This window comes from Ambystoma mexicanum, chromosome 3p, assembly GCF_040938575.1.
Source record: "Ambystoma mexicanum isolate Mex_15411 chromosome 3p, UKY_AmexF1_1, whole genome shotgun sequence".
Lineage (NCBI taxonomy): Eukaryota > Metazoa > Chordata > Amphibia > Caudata > Ambystomatidae > Ambystoma > Ambystoma mexicanum.
In genome coordinates, this window is record NC_090925.1 from 888,369,687 (window position 1) to 888,392,149 (window position 22,463).

The 22,463-nt window shown below is 60.1% G+C and overlaps 1 protein-coding gene across 1 annotated transcript in view; it reads right to left on the reverse strand.

The window, feature by feature from the left end:
- Positions 1-22,463, reverse strand: part of SAMHD1 (SAM and HD domain containing deoxynucleoside triphosphate triphosphohydrolase 1) — a 697,568-nt gene that overhangs the window by 521,671 nt on the left and 153,434 nt on the right. The window lies entirely within an intron of this gene.

Consider the following 22,463-nt stretch of genomic DNA (forward strand, 5'->3'; position numbering starts at 1 on the left):
ACATGAGTCAGGGCCTGCTGGCAGGTGCCCGTCACTGGGGGTGGGTGGGGGACATGAGTCGGGGCCTGCTGGCAGGTGCCCGCCAATTCGGGTGGGTTTTCGGGGGACATGAGTCGGGGCCTGCTGGCAGGTGCCCGCCAATTCGGGTGGGTTTTCGGGGGACATGAGTCGGGGCCTGCTGGCAGGTGCCTGTCACTGGGGGTGGGTGGGGGACATGAGTCGGGGCCTGCCGGCAGGTGCCCATCAATGGTGGGTGTGTGGGAAGCTTGGGGACATGAGTTGGGCCTGCTGGCAGGTGCCTCGTCAATGGTGGGTGGGTGGATGGGTGGGGGACATGAGTCGGGGCCTGCTGGCAGGTGCCCGTCACTGGAGTTGGGGGACATGAGTCGGGGCCTGCTGGCAGGTGCCCGTCAATGGTGGGTGGGTGAGTGGGTGGGGGACATGAGTCGGGGCTCACAAGTGCGCTCACAAGTGCATGGTGCCATGTGGGCTGCCTGCAGGGCATGGTGAGGGTTGTAGGGTAGTCCCCTGTGGTGTGGGCTGCCTGCAGGGCATGGTGAGGGTTGTAGGGTAGTCCCCTGTGGTGTGGGCTGCCTGCAGGGCATGGGGAGGGGGTAAGGCCACACCTGGGAGGGGCCAAAATGCAGAATCGCGTGTAAAACTTCCCACGTACCCCCGAAATACACGTACCCCGCTAACACAAGACCTATCACGTGTGAAACTCCCTGTGCACCCCTGAAATACACGTACACCGCTCGCACAAGGCCTATCGCATGTGAAACTTCCCGCGCACCCCCGAAATACACATACCCCACTCGCACAAGGCCTATCGCCTGTGAAACTTCGCGCGCACCCCCTCAATACATGTACCCCGCTCACACAAGGCCTATCGCATGTGAAACTCCCCGCGCACCCCCGAAATACATGTACCCCGCTCGCACAAGGCCTGTCGCGTGTGAAACTTCCTGTGCACCCCCAAAATACAAGCAGGCACCCCAGCCACCCTGGGCATGTCCCACAGGCAGCCCACTCACCCTCCCCATGCCCCGCAGGCAGGCCATCCACCCTGGGCATGCCCCACAGGCAGCCCACACCACAGGGGGTGCTTTTCCTATGCAACTTACGTGGCGCGAGCTGGGTACGTGTATTCGGAGGGTTGCGCAAGTACATTTTCACGCATTTTGTCTGCCGTGAGCGGGGTACGCGTAGTATTTTCAAGCGATTACAGTGTAGCGGCCCTGTAAGCTCGTGCACGGCCCTTTGCGCTGCATTGGGGATTTCAATGGCTTTTCATTGCGCAATGGGCGTTCTTGGGGGCGTAACTAGCGCTGCGGGATGTTCGCTGCGCCAGCGCTGAAAATGGCTTGGAAATTCCATGAATATGCGGTGTGCCAGAATGCTGTTTAGCGCACACGGCTGGCGCACGCTGGCGCACGCTCCTTATCTGCGCTGCTCGCGTGCGCTGCCTCTGCACTGAAATCTATGAATTACCCCCTTAGTATGTATAGGAATGTATCCCAACCCCCATCTTGACAACACTAATGTTTTTTGAAATACATACTTTGTTCTCACAGGTTTCGCAAGTCCGCCAAAATTGCCATGTAAAAGGAACTATGAAGTTCCTCCTTTACATAACACTTCCGATACATTGCACCATGTCACATGTGGCACTGGCCCTAGTACTCCCCTTTCTCTGTCAGAGTATACTCGGCAAATGTTGCTCATGCACACATTCGGATAGCCCACCGCAAATCATCATCCCATGTGTAGCATAAACAGGTGGGCTGCTCTACTGTGCAGCTGCTACCCTGCAATGTCTTTCCATAATACACAAGTGCACAAACACAATTGCAAACTATGCATCCACACTTAACGGTAATCTGGCCTTGTGTGACGAAAGGTAAATGTATTTTTTGCATGCAGAAAGGAGTTTGCACATGTGCAATTGCATTTGTATAAGTACAAATGACTTTTTACTGCATTTGCACAAGCGCAAATGCAGTTGTGCATGCACAGTCATACTGGTCTAGAAACTTGGCTGTGCATGCGCCTGGATGGACGCAGATGGAAGCACTGACGTCATACCTGCCCCAGACTAGGACACATGAACTGTAAAACCCTATCTGCAGGGAAGAGGCGGAGCCACAGACAGATTGTGTATGCTCTTGGGAATCCTGCATCGGAGACTCGTCACCTCCTATAATCTCAGGGAACCGAGCAAGTAGGACCTTTGCAGACGTGGACTGTCCAGAGTAGTGACACGCACATATCTGCAGTTTTGCCACGTGTAGATTCCAAACTACAGGCAGAGTCAGCTTGAATCCAGAACCCCACAACCCTAACAGCCACAGCACAGGCAGCATTGCAAGATGGTCACTTGTCTTCTTTGTGGAGGGTGTGTCATTTCCAAACGGCGACCACTCTGTCGGTGGCAAAGAGGTGGGAGCATCAGAGGTGCTGCAGCACCCGAGGTAACAGGTCCTGGGGGGACCTGTGCGGTCTGATGAAAACAATGCTGCCACAACACATTACACAGGGGGCAGACAGACTGGTGGCAGCTGTAGCACATACACATTCCTTTTTGAGTTGTCTGGATCTGTAACAGAACAGATGTATGCGGCAGCTGAGCTCACCTGGTCGTCGCAGAAGCACTGGCAGGGGCGGCCTGTGCTTCATCTGTACCTGCAAACCCACTAACCCGCACGGGCAGCATCATGAAGGCAGCGAACCACCCAGGCTGGCTCATGGATGGATGATCATGATGTTCCTTGTTCCCGTTTAAGGTATGTTTCCATCACCAGTTCCCCCAAAAAAGAGGCCCTATGCTCCCCTGAGGTCTACCGGGGAACCAGGGAAAGTCCTGGTTGTCCTGGTGTCCCGGTGGGCCCTGTATCTGCCTTAGAGGATAAGCATCGACTAAAGGTCCCTCTTTTATGTATAAACCCAATGTCAGTCAGCAGCTATAACACAGTCAGAAAGGTTAGGTCTTGTGGTTTGTCTAAGTTAAGATCCAGCCTGAAATTAGCAGAGCGCCAACGCTTTACCATATGCACTATTAATCATTTTATTGATAGATGAAGTATAACAATCTCAACGGGTCTACTCATGACATTCAATCATGTAGATGCAGCTCTTCGCAGTAGGCACATTAACCCACTGAGCACCTGCACTTGTACATGATAGTGAAAAGTATGTGGACACATTATGTGCACTGGAAAATCATCAAACCTATATTCTAAGAGAGGATAGTGACATCCTAAATGTTCTGATGTTCGGATAACAGGCTGCACATGCACATGGGCTGTGTACATGTAACACTGCACATGTTCTCTGCACAGAACCACATGCACATTTTATCAGTTCTCTTAATAAAGTCTCATTCTTTATCCCTTATGCACTCTCAGGTCCTCTCTAGACATGCAATACATTGGTAACAAAGTTTCCAGTGCTGGAGACCTGGTGCAGTCCACAGCAACCTTAAATCCTCAAAATACTAGGCTTGGAGGAATTCATATCACATGCCAGATGACATCACAAGAAAGAGCATCACAAAACCTTTTCACACTAAAAATGTCATAGGATGCGATATTGCTTTTATTTTGGCCCCCTTGATGACATCACATTAAGTGCCAGCAGTTATATAAACTAAAACTATAATTTGTGTAATATTCATAAGCTGAGAAAATATGTTATTTTTTTTTACTAACATATAATAATGTGGGTGACGATTTGATAAATTAGTGGCACACCCAGCAGAGCCATCAGGCAGAAATTGCATGCATCAAGCGAAACAATCTGGAAATGTTCTGGGCTCCTTAAAAGAGTAATACTCGGGAGCGCTGCTATCAGTCATGGCAGCACAGTTTTAGATTACATCAAAACTTAGGCGCACCTCAAAAGTGCTTTCTTTCCTGAAATTTGGCAGAACGCTGGCAGGCTTGCAAATGATTGAACTAGGGCTCTGACTGCAGTAAGCTTTCCCCTCCTCCACACCAGTAAAGAATCAACGAAAAGGGTGTGGTAATTAGGTGCTAAATTCCTCTGAGCCCAGAAGCATCTCAATGACAATAGCTCTTCCCCGGCTGGCAGTGACCGCTCCCTAGAAAACACGACATGAATAGCAGGTCAGAGAGTGCATGCAACATGAACTTGGAAATCCAGCACGTTTACAAATGTGAAATACAGAAAGAGTTTGTGTTTAATTTAACAAATGAACATTATTAAAAAGCTGCACTGCATTTTTTAAAGTTAATTCACACTTTTAAAAGAATGGGGGACAGCAGCCAGTTGCTGTATTACCTTTTGCTGTTCGCTCAGGAGTACCAAAGTGTCCAAAGGCGCATATGGTAAAACCTGCTTCTGCAATTGATCTCTAAATGTACATAGTCTTCTGCAGATGAGATTTACGATATTTATTAGCAATGGCAATGCCAGGCCAGCGGCCGTTTTTGTCAAAGCTAATTTTTGTGTGAATTGCTGTGTTCCTATGATTTTATACCCGGCGCAAACTTTCATATTTTTAGTCTTTTTCTGCAACTGAGTGGCTTTTGTTCTCAAATATATGCCCAGTGTCTCTCTCCTGTTGCCCCGACCCCCCAGTCATGCCCTGTGTCTCCCTGCTGTTGCCCCCCCACCCCCCGCTCATGCCCTGTGTCTCTCTCCTGTTACCCCCCACCACCCTCTCATGCTCCGTGTCTCCCTCGTGTTCCCCCCACCCCTGCTCATGCCCCGTGTCTCCCTGCTGTTACCCCCCACCACCCTCTCATGCTCCGTGTCTCCCTCGTGTTCCCCCCACCCCTGCTCATGCCCCGTGTCTCCCTGCTGTTGCCCCCCACCCCCCGGTCATGCCCCGTGTCTCCCACCTGTTGCCCCCCACCCCCCGCTCATGCCCCGTGTCTCTCTCCTATTACCCCCCACCCCCTCTCATGCCCCGTGTCTCTCTCCTGTTACCCCCTCACCCCCCTCTCATGCCCCGTGTCTCCCTTATGTTGCCCCCCACACCCCAGTCATGCCCTGTGTCTCCCTGCTGTTGCCCCCCCACCCCCCGCTCATGCCCTGTGTCTCTCTCCTGTTACCCCCCACCACCCTCTCATGCTCCGTGTCTCCCTCGTGTTCCCCCCACCCCTGCTCATGCCCCGTGTCTCCCTGCTGTTGCCCCCCACCCCCGCTCATGCCCTGTGTCTCTCTCATGTTGCCCCCCATCCCGCTCATGCCCCGTGTCTCTCTCCTGTTGCCCCCCACCCCCCGCTCATGCCCCGTGTCTCTCTCCTGTTACCCCCCACCCCCCTCTCATGCCCCGTGTCTCTCTCCTGTTACCCCTCACCCCCCTCTCATGCCCCGTGTCTCCCTTATGTTGCCCCCCACACCCCAGTCATGCCCTGTGTCTCCCTGCTGTTGCCCCCCCACCCCCCGCTCATGCCCTGTGTCTCTCTCCTGTTACCCCCCACCACCCTCTCATGCTCCGTGTCTCCCTCGTGTTCCCCCCACCCCTGCTCATGCCCCGTGTCTCCCTGCTGTTGCCCCCCACCCCCCGCTCATGCCCTGTGTCTCTCTCATGTTGCCCCCCACCCCCGCTCATGCCCCGTGTCTCTCTCCTGTTACCCCCACCCCTCTCTCATGCCCCGTGTCTCTCTCCTGTCGCCGCCACCCCCCGCTCATGCCCCGTGTCTCTCTCCTGTTACCCCTTCCCTCTGCTCATGCCCCGTGTCTCTCTCCTGTTACTCCCCCCACCCTCTCATGCCCCGTGTCTCCCTGCTGTTGCCCCCCACCCACCGCTCATGCCTTGTGCCTCTCTCATGTTGCCCCCTCCCCCTGCACATGCCCTGTGTCTCTCTCCTGTTGCCCCCCACCCTCTGGTCATGCCCCGTGTCTCCCTGCTGTTGCCCCCAACCCTCTGCTCATGCCCCGTGTCTCTCTCCTGTTACTCCCCACCCCCCTCTCATGCCCCGTGTCTCTCTCCTGTTGCCCCCACCCCGGTCATGCCCCGTGTCTTCCTGCTGTTGCCCCCCAACCCCGCTCATGCCCCGTGTCTCTCTCCTGTTGCCCCCCGCTCACGCCCCGTGTCTCTCTCCTCTTAACCCCCACCCCCGCTCATGCCCCGTGTCTCCCTCTTGTTCCCCCCACCCCCCGCTCATGCCCCGTGTCTCTCTGCTGTTGCCCCCCACCCTCCGCTCATGCCCCATGTCTCCCTGCTGTTGCCCCCATCCCCGCTCATGCCCCGTGTCTCTCTCCTGTTACCCCCCCACCCCCCTCTCATGCCCCGTGTCTCTCTCCTGTTACCCCCCACCCCCCCGCTCATGCCCCAGGTCTCTCTCCTGTTACCCCCACCCCCCTCTCTTGCCCCGTGTCTCTCTCCTGTTGCCCCCCACCCCCCGGTCAAGCCCTGTGTCTCTCTCCTGTTGCCCCCATCCCCCAGTCATGCCCCGTGTCTCCCTCTTGTTGCCCCCCATCCCCCAGTCATGCCCCGTGTCTCCCTGCTGTTGCCCCCCACCCCCGCTCATGCCTCGTGTCTCTCTCATGTTGCCCCCCACCCGCTCATGCCGTGTCTCTCTCCTGTTGCCCCCCACCCCCCAGTCATGCCCCGTGTCTCCCTGCAGTTGCCCCCCACCCCCCACTCAGGCCCGTGTCTCTCTCCTGTTAACCCCCACCCCCTGCTCATGCCCCGTGTCTCCCTGCTGTTGTCCCCCACCCCCCGGTCATGCCCCGTGTCTCCCTGCTGTTGCCCCCCACCCCCCGCTCATGCCCCGTTTCTCTCTCCTGTTACCCCTCCACCCCCCTCTCATGCCCTGTGTCTCTCTCCTGTTACCCCCCACCCCCTCTCATGCCCCGTGTCTCTCTCCTGTGGCCCCCCACCCCCGGGTCATGCCCCGTGTCTCCCTGCTGTTGCCCCCCACACCCTGCTCATGCCCCGTGTCTCTACTGTGCCCCCCACGCCCCGCTCATGCCTCGTGTCAATCCTGTTACCCCCCACCCCCGCTCATGCCCCGTGTCTCCCTGCTGTTGCCCTTCACAACCCGCTCATGCCCCGTGTCTCGCTCATGTTCCCCCACCCCCCGCTCATGTCCCGTGTCTCCCTGCTGTTGCCCCAGACCCCCGCTCATGCCACGTGTCTCTCTCCTGTTACCCCCACCCCCCTCTCATGCCCCGTGTCTCTCTCCTGTTGCCCCCCACCCCCAGGTCAAGCCCTGTGTCTCTCTCCTGTTGCCCCCGACCCCCCAGCCATGCCCCGTGTCTCTCTGTTGCCCCCCACCCCCCCGGTCATGCCCCGTGTCTCCCTGCTTTTGCCCCCCAACCCCCGCTCATGTCCCGTGTCTCTCTTCTGTTACCCCCCACCCCCCTCTCATGTCTCGTGTCTCCCTCGTTTTCCCCCCGCTCATAACCCGTGTCTCCCTGCTGTTGCCTCCCACCCCCCGCTCATGCCCTGTGTCTGTCTCCTTTTACCCCCCCACCCCCCTCTCATGCCCCGTGTCTCTCTCCTGTTGCCCCGACCACCCGGTCATGCCCCATGTCTCCCACCTGTTGCCCCCCACCCCCCGCTCATGCCCCGTGTCTCTCTCCTGTTGCCCCCCACCCCCTGCTCATGCCCCGTGTCTCCCTGCTGTTGCCCCCCACCCCCCGCTCATGCCCCGTGTCTCCCTGCTGTTGCCCCCCACCACCCGCTCATGCCCCGTTTCTCTCTCCTGTTACCCCCCTCTCATGCCCCGTGTCTCTCTCCTGTGGCCCCCAGCCCCGGGTCATGCCCCGTGTCTCCCTGCTATTGCCCCCCACACCCCGCTCATGCCCCGTGTCTCTACTGTTCCCCCCACCCCCCGCTCATGCCTTGTGTCTCTCCTGTTACCCCCCACCCCCGCTCATGCCCTGTGTCTCCCTGCTGTTGCCCCTCACAACCCGCTCATGCCCTGTGTCTCTCTCCTGTTACCCCCACACCCCTGCTCATGCCCCGTGTCTCCCTCATGTTCCCCCACCCCGCGCTCATGCCCCGTGTCTCCCTGCTGTTGCCCCAGACCCCCGCTCATGCCACGTGTCTCTCTCCTGTTACCTCCCACCCCCCTCTCATGCCCCGTGTCTCTCTCATGTTGCCCCCCACCCCCGCTCATGCCCCGTGTCTCTCTCCTGTTACCCCCCACCCCTCTCTCATGCCCCGTGTCTCTCTCCTGTCGCCCCCACCCCCGGTCATGCCCCGTGTCTCCCTCCTGTTGCCCCCCACCCCCCGCTCATGCCCCGTGTCTCTCTCCTGTTACCCCCACCCCCTCTCATGCCCCGTGTCTCTCTCCTGTTACCCCTATCCCCTGTTCATGCCCCGTGTCTCTCTCCTGTTACTCCCCACCCCCTCTCATGCCCCGTGTCTCCCTGCTGTTGCCCCCCATCCCCCGCTCATGCCCTGTGCCTCTCTCATGTTGCCCCCCACTCCCCCGGTCATGCCCCGTGTCTCCCTGCTGTTGCCCCCCACCCTCTGCTCATGCCCCGTGTCTCTCTCCTGTTACTCCCCACCCCCCTCTCATGCCCCGTGTCTCTCTCCTGTTGCCCCCACCCCCCGGTCATGCCCCGTGTCTCCCTCTTGTTCCCCCCACCCCCCGCTCATGCCCCGTGTCTCCCTGCTGTTGCCCCCCACCCTCCGCTCATGCCACATGTCTCCCTGCTGTTGCCCCCCACCCTCTGCTCATGCCCTGTGTCTCTCTCCTGTTAACCCCCACCCCCCGCTCATGCCCCGTGTCTCCCTGCTGTTGCCCCCCACCCTCCGCTCATGCCACATGTCTCCCTGCTGTTGCCCCCCACCCCCGCTCATGCCCCGTGTCTCTCTCCTGTTGCCCCCCCACCCCCCTCTCATGCCCCGTGTCTCTCTCCTGTTGCCCCCCACCCCCTGCTCATGCCCCGTGTCTCTCTCCTGTTAACCCCCACCCCCGCTCATGCCCCGCATCTCCCTCGTGTTCCCCCATCCCGCTCATGCCCCGTGTCTCCCTGCTGTTGCCCCCACCCCCCGCTCATGCCCCGTGTCTCCCTGCTGTTGCCCCCACCCTCCGCTCATGCCACATGTCTCCCTGCTGTTGCCCCCCACCCCCGCTCATGCCCCGTGTCTCTCTCCTGTTACCCCCCCACCCCCCTCTCATGCCCCGTGTCTCTCTCCTGTTACCCCCCTGCTCATGCCCCATGTCTCTCTCCTGTTACCCCCCACCCCCCTCTCTTGCCCCGTGTCTCTCTCCTGTTGCCCCCCACCCCCCGGTCAAGCCCTGTGTCTCTCTCCTGTTGCCCCCATCTCCCAGTCATGCCCCGTGTCTCTCTCCTGTTACCCCCCCACCCCCTGCTCATGCCCCGTGTCTCTCTCCTGTTACCCCCTGCTCATGCCCCGTGTCTCTCTCCTGTTGCCCCCCACCCCCTGCTCATGCCCCGTGTCTCTCTCCTGTTAACCCCCACCCCCGCTCATGCCCCGCATCTCCCTCGTGTTCCCCCACCCCGCTCATGCCCCGTGTCTCCCTGCTGTTGCCCCCACCCTCTGCTCATGCCCCGTATCTCACTGCTGTTGCCCCCAGCCCCCGCTCATGCCCCGTGTCTCCCTGCAGTTTCCACCCACCCCCTCTTATGCCCCGTGTCTCTATCCTGTCACCCCCCACCCTCCGCTCATGCCCCATGTCTCTCTCCTGTTACCCCCACCCCCCTCTCATGCCCCGTGTCTCCCTCGTGTTCCCCCCACCCCCGCTCATGCCCCGTGTCTCCCTGCTGTTGCCCCCCACCCCCCGCTCATGCCCCGTGTCTCTCTCATGTTGCCCCCCACCCCCGGCTCATGCCCCGTGTCTCTCTCCTGTTACCCTCACCCCCCTCTCATGCCCAGTGTCTCTCTCATGTTGCCCCCCAACCCCAGTCATGCCCCGTCTCTCCCTGCTGTTGCCCCCCACCCCCTGCTCATGCCCGAGTCTCTCTCCTGTTACCCTCAACCCCGCTCATGCCCCGTGTCTCTCTCCTGTTAACCCCCACCCCCCTTTCATTCCCCGTGTCTCTCTCCTGTTGCCCCCCACCCCCACTCATGCCCCGTGTCTTACTGCTGTTGCCCCCCACCCCCGCTCATGCCCCGTGTCTCTCTCCTGTTAACCCCCACCCCCTGCTCATGCCCCGTGTCTCCCTGCTGTTGCCTCCCACCCCCCACTCATGCCCGTGTCTCCCTGCTGTTGCCCCTCCACCCCCCACTCATGCCCCGTGTCTCTCTCTTGTTACCCCCCCCGCCCCCCTCTCATGCCCTGTGTCTCTTTCCTTTTACCCCCCACCCCCCAGTCATGCCCCATGTCTCCCTTCTGTTGCCCCCCCCGTTCATGCCTCGTGTCTCTCCTGTTACCCCCCACCCCCACTCATGCCCTGTGTCTCCCTGCTGTTGCCCCTCACAACCCGCTCATGCCCCGTGTCTCTCTCCTGTTACCCCCACACCCCTGCTCATGCCCCGTGTCTCCCTTGTGTTCCCCCCACCCCCCGCTCATGCCCCGTGTCTCCCTGCTGTTGCCCCCGACCCCCGCTCATGCCCCCTGTCTCTCTCCTGTTACCCCCACCCCCCTCTCATGCCCCGTGTCTCTCTCCTATTGCCCCCCACCCCAAGGTCAAGCCCTGAGTCCCTCTCCTGTTGCCCCGACCCCCCAGCCATGCCCTGTGTCTCCCTGTTGCCCCCCACCCCCCGGTCATGCCCTGTGTCTCCCTCCTGTTGCCCCCCACCCCCGCTCAGGCCCCGTGTCTCTCTCCTGTTAACCCCCACCCCCTGCTCATGCCCCGTGTCTCCCTGCTGTTGCCTCCAACCCCCCACTCATGCCCGCGTCTCCCTGCTGTTGCCCCCCCACCCCCCACTCATGCCCCGTGTCTCTCTCTTGTTACCCCCCCGCCCCCCTCTCATGCCCTGTGTCTCTTTCCTTTTACCGCCCACCCTCCAGTCATGCCCCGTGTCTCCCTGCTGTTGCCCCCCACCCCCCGTTCATGCCTCATGTCTCTCCTGTTACCCCCCACCCCCACTCATGCCCCGTGTCTCCCTGCTGTTGCCCCTCACAACCCGCTCATGCCCCGTGTCTCTCTCCTGTTACCCCCACACCCCTGCTCATGCCCCGTGTCTCCCTCTTGTTCCCCCCACCCCCCGCTCATGCCCCGTGTCTCCCTGCTGTTGCCCCCCACCCTCCGCTCATGCCACATGTCTCCCTGCTGTTGCCCCCCACCCTCTGCTCATGCCCCGTGTCTCTCTCCTGTTAACCCCCACCCCCCGCTCATGCCCCGTGTCTCCCTGCTGTTGCCCCCCACCCTCCGCTCATGCCACATGTCTCCCTGCTGTTGCCCCCCACCCCCGCTCATGCCCTGTGTCTCTCTCCTGTTGCCCCCCCACCCCCCTCTCATGCCCCGTGTCTCTCTCCTGTTGCCCCCCACCCCCTGCTCATGCCCCCTGTCTCTCTCCTGTTACCCCCCCACCCCCCTCTCATGCCCCGTGTCTCTCTCCTGTTACCCCCCTGCTCATGCCCCATGTCTCTCTCCTGTTACCCCCCACCCCCCTCTCTTGCCCCGTGTCTCTCTCCTGTTGCCCCCCACCCCCCGGTCAAGCCCCGTGTCTCTCTCCTGTTGCCCCCATCTCCCAGTCATGCCCCGTGTCTCTCTCCTGTTACCCCCCCCACCCCCTGCTCATGCCCCGTGTCTCTCTCCTGTTACCCCCTGCTCATGCCCCGCATCTCCCTCGTGTTCCCCCACCCCGCTCATGCCCCGTGTCTCCCTGCTGTTGCCCCACCCCCCGCTCATGCCCCGTGTCTCCCTGCTGTTGCCCCCCACCCTCCGCTCATGCCACATGTCTCCCTGCTGTTGCCCCCCACCCCCGCTCATGCCCCGTGTCTCTCTCCTGTTACCCCCCACCCCCCTCTCATGCCCCGTGTCTCTCTCCTGTTACCCCCCTGCTCATGCCCCATGTCTCTCTCCTGATACCCCCACCCCCCTCTCTTGCCCCGTGTCTCTCTCCTGTTGCCCCCCACCCCCCGGTCAAGCCCCGTGTCTCTCTCCTGTTGCCCCCATCTCCCAGTCATGCCCTGTGTCTCTCTCCTGTTACCCCCCGACCCCCTGCTCATGCCCCGTGTCTCTCTCCTGTTACCCCCTGCTCATGCCCCGTGTCTCTCTCCTGTTGCCCCCCACCCCCTGCTCATGCCCCGTGTCTCTCTCCTGTTATCCCCCACCCCCGCTCATGCCCCGCATCTCCCTCGTGTTCCCCCACCCCGCTCATGCCCCGTGTCTCCCTGCTGTTGCCCCCACCCTCTGCTCATGCCCCGTATCTCACTGCTGTTGCCCCCAGCCCCCGCTCATGCCCCGTGTCTCCCTGCAGTTATCACCCACCCCCTCTTATGCCCCGTGTCTCTATCCTGTCACCCCCCACCCTCCGCTCATGCCCCATGTCTCTCTCCTGTTACCCCCACCCCGCTCTCATGCCCCGTGTCGCCCTCGTGTTCCCCCCACCCCCGCTCATGCCCCGTGTCTCCCTGCTGTTGCCCCCCACCCCCCGCTCATGCCCCGTGTCTCTCTCATGTTGCCCCCCACCCCCGGCTCATGCCCCGTGTCTCTCTCCGGTTACCCTCACCCCCCTCTCATGCCCAGTGTCTCTCTCATGTTGCCCCCCACCCCCGGTCATGCCCCGTCTCTCCCTGCTGTTGCCCCCCACCCCCTGCTCATGCCCGAGTCTCTCTCCTGTTACCCTCAACCCCGCTCATGCCCCGTGTCTCTCTCCTGTTAACCCCCCACCCCCCTTTCATTCCCCGTGTCTCTCTCCTGTTGCCCCCCACCCCCACTCATGCCCCGTGTCTTACTGCTGTTGCCCCCCACCCCGCTCATGCCCCGTGTCTCTCTCCTGTTAACCCCCACCCCCTGCTCATGCCCCGTGTCTCCCTGCTGTTGCCTCCCACCCCCCACTCATGCCCGTGTCTCCCTGCTGTTGCCCCTCCACCCCCCACTCATGCCCCGTGTCTCTCTCTTGTTACCCCCCCGCCCCCCTCTCATGCCCTGTGTCTCTTTCCTTTTACCCCCCACCCCCCAGTCATGCTGTTGCCCCCCCCGTTCTTGCCTCGTGTCTCTCCTGTTACCCCCCACCCCCACTCATGCCCTGTGTCTCCCTGCTGTTGCCCCTCACAACCCGCTCATGCCCCGTGTCTCTCTCCTGTTACCCCCACACCCCTGCTCATGCCCCGTGTCTCCCTTGTGTTCCCCCCACCCCCCGCTCATGCCCCGTGTCTCCCTGCTGTTGCCCCCGACCCCCGCTCATGCCCCCTGTCTCTCTCCTGTTACCCCCACCCCCCTCTCATGCCCCGTGTCTCTCTCCTATTGCCCCCCACCCCAAGGTCAAGCCCTGAGTCCCTCTCCTGTTGCCCCGACCCCCCAGCCATGCCCTGTGTCTCCCTGTTGCCCCCCACCCCCCGGTCATGCCCTGTGTCTCCCTCCTGTTGCCCCCCACCCCCGCTCAGGCCCCGTGTCTCTCTCCTGTTAACCCCCACCCCCTGCTCATGCCCCGTGTCTCCCTGCTGTTGCCTCCAACCCCCCACTCATGCCCGCGTCTCCCTGCTGTTGCCCCCCCACCCTCCACTCATGCCCCGTGTCTCTCTCTTGTTACCCCCCCGCCCCCCTCTCATGCCCTGTGTCTCTTTCCTTTTACCCCCCACCCCCCAGTCATGCCCCGTGTCTCCCTGCTGTTGCCCCCCACCCCCCGTTCATGCCTCGTGTCTCTCCTGTTACCCCCCACCCCCACTCATGCCCCGTGTCTCCCTGCTGTTGCCCCTCACAACCCGCTCATGCCCCGTGTCTCTCTCCTGTTACCCCCACACCCCTGCTCATGCCCCGTGTCTCCCTTGTGTTACCCCACCCCCCGCACATGCCCCGTGTCTCCCTGCTGTTGCCCCCGTCCCCCGCTCATGCCCCCTGTCTCTCTCCTGTTACCCCCCACCCCCCTCTCATGCCCCGTGTCTCTCTCCTGTTGCCCCCCACCCCAAGGTCAAGCCCTGAGTCCCTCTCCTGTTGCCCCGACCCCCCAGCCATGCCCTGTGTCTCCCTGTTGTCCCCCACCCCCCGGTCATGCCCTGTGTCTCCCTCCTTTTGCCCCCCACCCCCCGCTCATGTCCCGTGTCTCTCTTCTGTTACCCCCCACCCCCCGCTCATGCCCCGTGTCTCCCTCGTTTTCCCCCCACTCATGCCCCGTGTCTCCCTGCTGTTGCCTCCCACCCCCGCTCATGCCCCGTGTCTGTCTCCTGTTACCCCCCACCCCTCACTCATGCCCCGTGTCTCTCTCGTGTCGCCCCCACCCCCCGGTCATGCCCCGTGTCTCCCTCCTGTTGCCCCCCAACCCCCGCTCATGCCCCGTGTCTCTCTGCTGTTACCCCCACCCCCCTCTCGTGCCCCGTGTCTCTCTCCTGTTAACCCTCACCCCCCTCTCATGCCCCGTGTCTCTCTCATGTTACCTCCCACCCCCCGGTCATGCCCCGTGTCTCTCTTCTGTTGCTCCCAACCCCCCGCTCATGCCCCGTGTCTGTCTCCTGTTACCTCCCACCCCCCTCTCATGCCCCGTGTCTCTCTCGTGTTCCCCCCACCCCCGCTCATGCCCCGTGTCTCCCTGCTGTTGCCCCCACCCCCGCTCATGCCCTGTGTCTCTCTCATGTTGCCCCCCACCCTCGCTCATGCCCCGTGTCTCTCTCCTGTTACCCCCACCCCCCTCTCATGCCCCGTGTCTCTCTCCTGTTGACCCCCACCCCCGGTCATGCTCCGTGTCTCCCTGCTGTTGCCCCCCACCCCCCGCTCATGCCCCGTGTCTCTCTCCTGTTACCCCCCGCCCCCCCTCATGCCCCGTGTCTCTCTCCTGTTGCCCCCCCACCCCCTGGTCATACCCCGTGTCTCCCTGCTGTTGCCCCCCACTGCCCGCTCATGCCCCGTGTCTCTCTCCTGTTGCCCCCTACCCCCCGCTCATGCCCCATGTCTCTCTCCTGTTAACTCCGACCCCCCGCTTATGCCCCGTGTCTCCCTCGTGTTCCCCCCACCCCCGCTCATGCCCCGTGTCTGTCTCCCTGCTGTTGCCCCCCACCCCCCGCTCATGCCCCGTGTCTCTCTCATGTTGGCCTCCACCCCCGGCTCATGCCCCGTGTCTCTCTCCTGTTACCCTCACCCCCCTCTCATGCCCAGTGTCTCTCTCATGTTGCCCCCCACCCCCGGTCATGCCCCGTCTCTCCCTGCTGTTGCCCCCCACCCCCTGCTCATGCCCGAGTCTCTCTCCTGTTAACCCCCCACCCCTCTTTCATTCCCCGTGTCTCTCTCCTGTTACCCCCACCCCCCGCTCATGCCCCGTGTCTCTCCTGTTGCCCCCCACCCCCCGCTTATGCCCAGTGTCTTCCTGCTGTTGCCCCCCAACCCCGCTCATGCCCAGTGTCTCTCTCCTGTTAACCCCCACCCCCTGCTCATACCCCGTGTCTCCCTGCTGTTGCCTCCCACCCCCCACTCATGCCCGCGTCTCCCTGCTGTTGCCCCCCCACCCCCCACTCATGCCCCGTGTCTCTCTCTTGTTACCCCCCCGCACCCCTCTCATGCCCTGTGTCTCTTTCCTTTTACCCCCCACCCCCCAGTCATGCCCCGTGTCTCCCTGCTGTTGCCCCCCACCCCCCGTTCATGCCTCGTGTCTCTTCTGTTACCCCCCACCCCCACTCATGCCCCGTGTCTCCCTGCTGTTGCCCCTCACAACCCGCTCATGCCCCGTGTCTCTCTCCTGTTACCCCCACACCCCTGCTCATGCCCCGTGTCTCCCTTGTGTTCCCCCACCCCCCGCTCATGCCCCGTGTCTCCCTGCTGTTGCCCCCGACCCCCCCCCTGCTGTTGCCCCACGCCAAGGTCATGCCCTGAGTCCCTCACCTGTTGCCCCGACCCCCCAGCCATACCCTGTGTCTCCCTGTTGCCCCCCACCCCCCGCTCATGCCCCGTGTCTCCCTCGTTTTCCCCCCACTCATGCCCCGTGTCTCCCTGCTGTTGCCTCCCACCCCCGCTCATGCCCCGTGTCTGTTTCCTGTTACCCCCCACCCCTCACTCATGTCCCGTGTCTCTCTCGTGTCGCCCCCACCCCCCGGTCATGCCCCGTGTCTCCCTCCTGTTGCCCCCAACCCCCGCTCATGCCCCGTGTCTCTCTGCTGTTACCCCCACCCCCCTCTCGTGCCCCGTGTCTCTCTCCTGTTACCCCTCATCCCCCTCTCATGCCCCGTGTCTCTCTCATGTTACCTCCCACCCCCCGGTCATGCCCCGTGTCTCCCTTCTGTTGCCCCCCACCCCCAGTCATGCCCCATGTCTCCCTGCTGTTGCTCCCAACCCCCCGCTCATGCCCCGTGTCTGTCTCCTGTTACCTCCCACCCCCCTCTCATGCCCCGTGTCTCCCTCGTGTTCCCCCCACCCCCGCTCATGCCCCGTGTCTCCCTGCTGTTGCCCCCCACCCCCGCTCATGCCCTGTGTCTCTCTCATGTTGCCCCCCACCCTCGCTCATGCCCGTGTCTCTCTCCTGTTACCCCCACCCCCCTCTCATGCCCCGTGTCTCTCTCCTGTTGACCCCCACCCCCGGTCATGCTCCGTGTCTCCCTGCTGTTGCCCCCCACCCCCTGCTCATGCCCCGAGTCTCTCTCCTGTTACCCATACCCCCGCTCATGCCCCGTGTCTCTCTCCTGTTACCCCCACACCCTCTCATGCCCTGTGTCTCTCTCCTGTTGCCCCCCACCCCCTGGTCATGCCCCGTGTCTCCTTGCTGTTGCCCCCCACTGCCCGCTCATGCCCCGTGTCTCTCTCCTGTTGCCCCCTACCCCCTGCTCATGCCCCATGTCTCTCTCCTGTTAACTCCGACCCCCCGCTCATGCCCCGTGTCTCCCTGCTGTTCCCCCACCCCCCGCTCATGCCCCGTATCTCCCTGCTGTTGCCCCCCACCCTCTGCTCATGCCCCGTGTCTCCCTGCTGTTGCCCCCCACCCCCGCTCATGCCCCGTGTCTCTCTCCTGTTGCCCCCCACCACCCTGGTCATGCCCCGTGTCTCCCTGCTGTTACCCCAACACCCCGCTCATGCCCCGTGTCTCTCTCCTGTTCCCCCACCCCTCGCTTATGCCTCATGTCTCTCCTGTTACTCCCCACCCCCCGCTCGTGCCCCGTGTCTCTCTCCTGTTGCCCCACACCCCCCAGTCATGCCCCATGTCTCCCTGCTGTTGCCCCCAACCCCCCGCTCATGCCCCGTGTCTCTCTCCTGTTACCTCCCACCCCCTCTCATGCCCCGTGTCTCCCTCGTGTTCCCCCCACCCCCGCTCGTGCCCCGTGTCTCCCTGCTGTTGCCCCCCACCCCCGCTCATGCCCTGTGTCTCTCTCATGTTGCCCCCCACCCTCGCTCATGCCCCTTTTCTCTCTCCTGTTACCCCCACCCCCCTCTCATGCCCCGTGTCTCTCTCCTGTTGACCCCCACCCCCGGTCATGCCCCGTGTCTCCCTGCTCTTGCCCCCCACCCCCCGCTCATGCCCCGAGTCTCTCTCCTCTTACCCCTACCCCCCGCTCATGCCCCGTGTCTCTCTCCTGTTACCCCCCACCCCCTCTCATGCCCCATGTCTCTCTCCTGTTACCCCCCACCCCCCAGTCATGCCCCGTGTCTCTCTCCTGTTAACCCCGACCCCCCGCTCATGCCCCGTGTCTCCCTCGTGTTCCCCCCACCCCCCGCTCATGCCCCGTGTCTCCCTGCTGTTGCCCCCCACCCTCTGCTCATGCCCCGTGTCTCCCTGCTGTTGCCCCCCACCCCCGCTCATGCCCTGTGTCTCTCTCCTGTTACCCCACCACCCCCCTCTCATGCCCCGTGTCTCTCTCCTGTTACCCCCACCTCCCTCTCATGCCCCGTGTCTCTCTCCTGTTGCCCCCCACCACCCTGGTCATGCCCCGTGTCTCCCTGCTGTTGCCCCCCACCCCCCGTTCATGCCCCGTGTCTCTCTCCTGTTCCCCCACCCCTCGCTTATGCCTCATGTCTCTCCTGTTACCCCCCACCCCCCGCTCATGCCCCGTGTCTCTCTGCTCTTGCCCCCCACCCCGCTCATGCCCCGTGTCTCTCTCCTGTTACCCCCCACCCCTCTCTCATGCCCCGTGTCTCCCTCGTGTTCCCCCATCCTCCGCTCAAGCCCTGTGTCTCCCTGCTGTTACCCCCCACCCCCCGCTCATGACCCGTGTCTCTCTCATGTTGCCCCCCACTCCCGCTCATGCCCTGTGTCTCTCTCCTGTTTGCCCCCCACCCCCCTCTCTTGCCCCGTGTCTCTCTCCTGTTGCCCCCCAACCCCCGTCAAGCCCTGCGTCTCCCTCCCATTGCCCCCCACTCATGTCCCGTGTCTCTCTTCTGTTACCCCCACCCCCCTCTCATGCCCCGTGTCTCCCTCGTTTTCCCCCCGCTCATGCCCCGTGTCTCCCTGCTGTTGCCTCCATCCCACTCATGCCCCGTGTCTGTCTCCTGTTACCCCCCACCCCCGCTCATGCTCCGTGTCTCTCTCCTGTTACCCCCCACTCATGCTCCGTGTCTCTCTCCTGTTACCCCCACCCCCTCCCATGCCCTGTGTCTCTCACCTGTTGCCCCTCACACCCCGGTCATGCCCCGTGTCTCCCTGCTGTTGCCCCCAACCCCCGCTCATGCCCCATGTCTCTCCTGTTACCCCCCCAGCCCCCTCTCATGCCCCGTCTCTCTCCTGTTGCCCCCCACCCCCGAGTCATGCCCCGTGTCTCCCTTCTGTTGCCCCCCACCCCCCAGTCATGCCCCGTGTCTCCCTGCTCTTGCCCCCAACCCCCGCTCATGCCCTGTGTCTCTCTCCTGTTACCCCCACCCCCCTCTCATGCCCCGTGTCTCCCTCGTGTTCCCCCCACCCCCCGCTCATGCCCCGTGTCTCCCTGATTTTGCCCCCCCACCCCCAGCTCATGCCCCATGTCTCTCTCATGTTACCCCCACACCCCGCTCATGCCCCGTGTCTCTCTCCTGTTACCCCCACCCCCTCTCATGCCCCGTATCTCTCTCCTGTTGCCCCCCACCCCCGGTCATGCCCCGTGTCTCCCTGATGTTACCCCCACCCCCCGCTCATGCCACGTGTCTCTCTCCTGTTACCCCCACCCCCCTCTCATGCCCCGTATCTCTCTCCTGTTGCCCCCCATCCCCGGTCATGCCCTGTGTCTCCCTGATGTTACCCCCACCCCCCGCTCATGCCACGTGTCTCTCTCCTGTTACCCCCACCCCCCTCTCATGCCCCGTGTCTCTCTCCTGTTGCCCCCCACCCCCCGCTCATGCTCCGTGTCTCTCTCCTGTTACCCCTCACTCCCCTCTCATGCCCCGTGTCTCTCTCCTGTTACCCCCAACCCCCCACTCATGCCCCGTGTCTCTCTCCTGTTACCCCCCCACCCCCTGCTCATGCCCTATGTCTCTCTCCTGTTGCCCCGCACCCCCGGTCATGCCCTGTGTCTCCCTGCTGTTGCCCCCCACCCCTCGCTCATGCCCCGTGTCTCTCTCCTGTTACCCCCCAACCCCCTCTCATGCCCTGCGCCCTGCCAAAGTATCCCTGAACTAGCAGGCACCTGCACTAAAGAAGAAAGAATGGAAAACTTAGGATCAGGCAATGGGAAAGTCACATTGGACCCCCGGTGAATCCTATGTTAGTTTCATGACAGTCGTGCTCTCCCTGGTTGCAGGATGAAGATCAGCCGGGGCCTCATCTAGGGTTTATTCCTGACCCAGCGATCAACCCTGTACCAAGTCAGGCTCCCTATATTCCAGTGGAGGAATGGGTAAGGGTAACCTGCCACATCCAATTTACCAGGAGCAATGGGATCAGGATTAGTCTCGAAAGAACACTCTCAGAGTCGGGTTCACGTCTTCTTCTCTCACTGCCAGTGTCAGCTCAAACTCATCCTGGACTTGGAGCAGATGGTTCCATTTCAAGGTCTTGATGTTTCTTGGCTGTCCTCATGCCCATAGTCAGTAGACAGGCAGCACTACTAATTGATGCTCAATGTTGAATGGTTGAGACTCCCACTTGTTACTCAGCTTGTTCTGTCCACTCTTTTTCCAGGCTGTGGATCAACACACAATCACCAGGTGGAAGACTTGCATCAATGTGCAAGATGCAAGGCAACTGAGGATCTGTGTAGCCCAGAATTGGTTTGAGTATTCGAGGAGCTCAAGTAGTGAGGATCTGCCTCAGCTCCTTGAATGCCTCCTGGCATTAGTCGGTCCACCTATCATCAAAGGGCTCATGTGGATGGTGTAAATGGTCTGCATAGTCCTGCCGCTCCTTTAGTTAGGCAGGTATCCTTTGATGAGGTCCACAAGCGGTTGCACGATGTTGGCATATCCCACAACAAATCTCCAGTAGCTGTTAAAGAAAGGAAACTCTGTAACTCCTTCAAGTTCTGAGGTCTTGACCAGGGGAGGAAGGCTTCCGTCTTTGCGGGATCTACAGAAATGATGTCTGCAGAGATGATGTTTCCGCTGTATTTGCTGCTTGTCCAGCAAAACTGGCACTTGTTCATACTGACCTTTAGCCCTTGCTCCCTTAGGCAGTAATTCTGCCAAAAATGCCACATAGAGTCCAATGAAAAAAAGGGATCATACTCCGCCACCACCACGTGTAATCCACCTGTAAATCTGCCAAACTAAGTGGTGGCAACGGTACGTCCAGTGGATTTACAGACAGAATACTGCCCAACTCGTAATCACCCCCATTGTCAGGTGAGATTTCGTTCAATTTCTGATTTGGCCATGTACTAAGCAGAGCATGATGTAACATTACCATTACATGAGTTCATGTTAACATAAAACACACTCAGGCCTATAAATACTTTCTTAAATGATTTCAACATCTTCACAAAACCTCTCTTTTACTTCCTTGAAGCATTACATATCTGTAAGGCATTTAATGTCAAAGAGTCCACATACAAAATGTTTAATATCATAATACATCTTCATTAAGGAGACTTCAACATCATCACACACCATCCATGTGAGGACTTCAATATCATCACATATCAACCCTGTGGGGACCTCAACATCAGCACACACCACCCATTTGAGGACTTAAATATCATCACATATCATCCCTGTGGGGACCTCACCATCAGCACACACCATCCACGTGAGGACTTCAATATCACCACATATCAACCCTGTGGGTACCTCAACATCAACACACACCATCCATGTGAGGACTTCAATATCATCACATATCATCCCTGTGGGGACCTCACCATCAGCACACACCATCCATGTGAGGACTTCAATATCATCACATATCAACCCTGTGGGGAACTCAACATCAGCACACACTGTCCATTTGAGGACTTAAATATCATCACATATCATGCCTGTGGGGACCTCACCATCAGCCCACACCATCTATGTGAGGACTCCAATATCATCACATATCATCCCTGTGGGGACCTCACCATCAGCACACACCATCCATGTGAGGACTTCAATATCATCACATATCATACCTTTGGGGACCTCACCATCAGCGCACACCATCCATGTGAGGACTTCAATATCATCACATATCAACCCTGTGGGGACCTCAACATCAGCACACACCTTTCAGTTGGAGGATTCAATATCATTGCATTCCATTTCTATGGGACCTTGAGCATAAATACACACTATTCTTATATGGCCTTCTATACAATGACACACCATCCCTGTGAGGACCTCTATGTCATCAAACAACATCCCAACGGAGACCTCAACATGACCACACACCATCCTTTTGGTGGACTCAGTACCATCATATCAGCTCTATTGGGACTTCAGCATCATTACATACTATTCGTATTCACATACCCTTGTATGGCCAATTGGGTGCATCTGTGGCTTCATTTGCATCACCTGAATGCATTTTCCTTCACCATTTGGGTATTTTTGGTTGAATTGGCCACTATTTTTGGCAGTGTTTCGTTCGGTATTTTTACCTGAAGATAGGATGGAATTAGCATTTTTATTTCCAGCTCTAATTCCACTGGAGGATTTAGCCCCGGGGGAATCATCACTGGTTTTCATTACTTATTCCTCCAGCGCTCATTTCTTCTGGGTTAATTTCACCAGAGGAATTAGTGTCCATTTTCAATAACCCTTATATCAGCAGATTGATCAAAGTGGCGCTAATTCCATTACTGCCACTTTTTTCCCTTAGAGATCAACTTGTAAGGAAACCAAATGAGTATCAATTAAACATCAACTTTGTGAATATTTTTTGAATAATCAGACAAAATGTGATGCCAACATTCAATTAATTCACATATCAGACTATAGACAAGATGACATCCGTGCACATAATGTGTTGTCTTGACAGTGTAGAATTCAATTTCATCACACACCACCCCTATGGGGACTTCAACAAAATCACAGAAAAATAAGAAAGTAAAGTAAGTCATATTGTGATTCGTTTATTACAAAAGTAGTCAATGCTTGAAATGAATCTA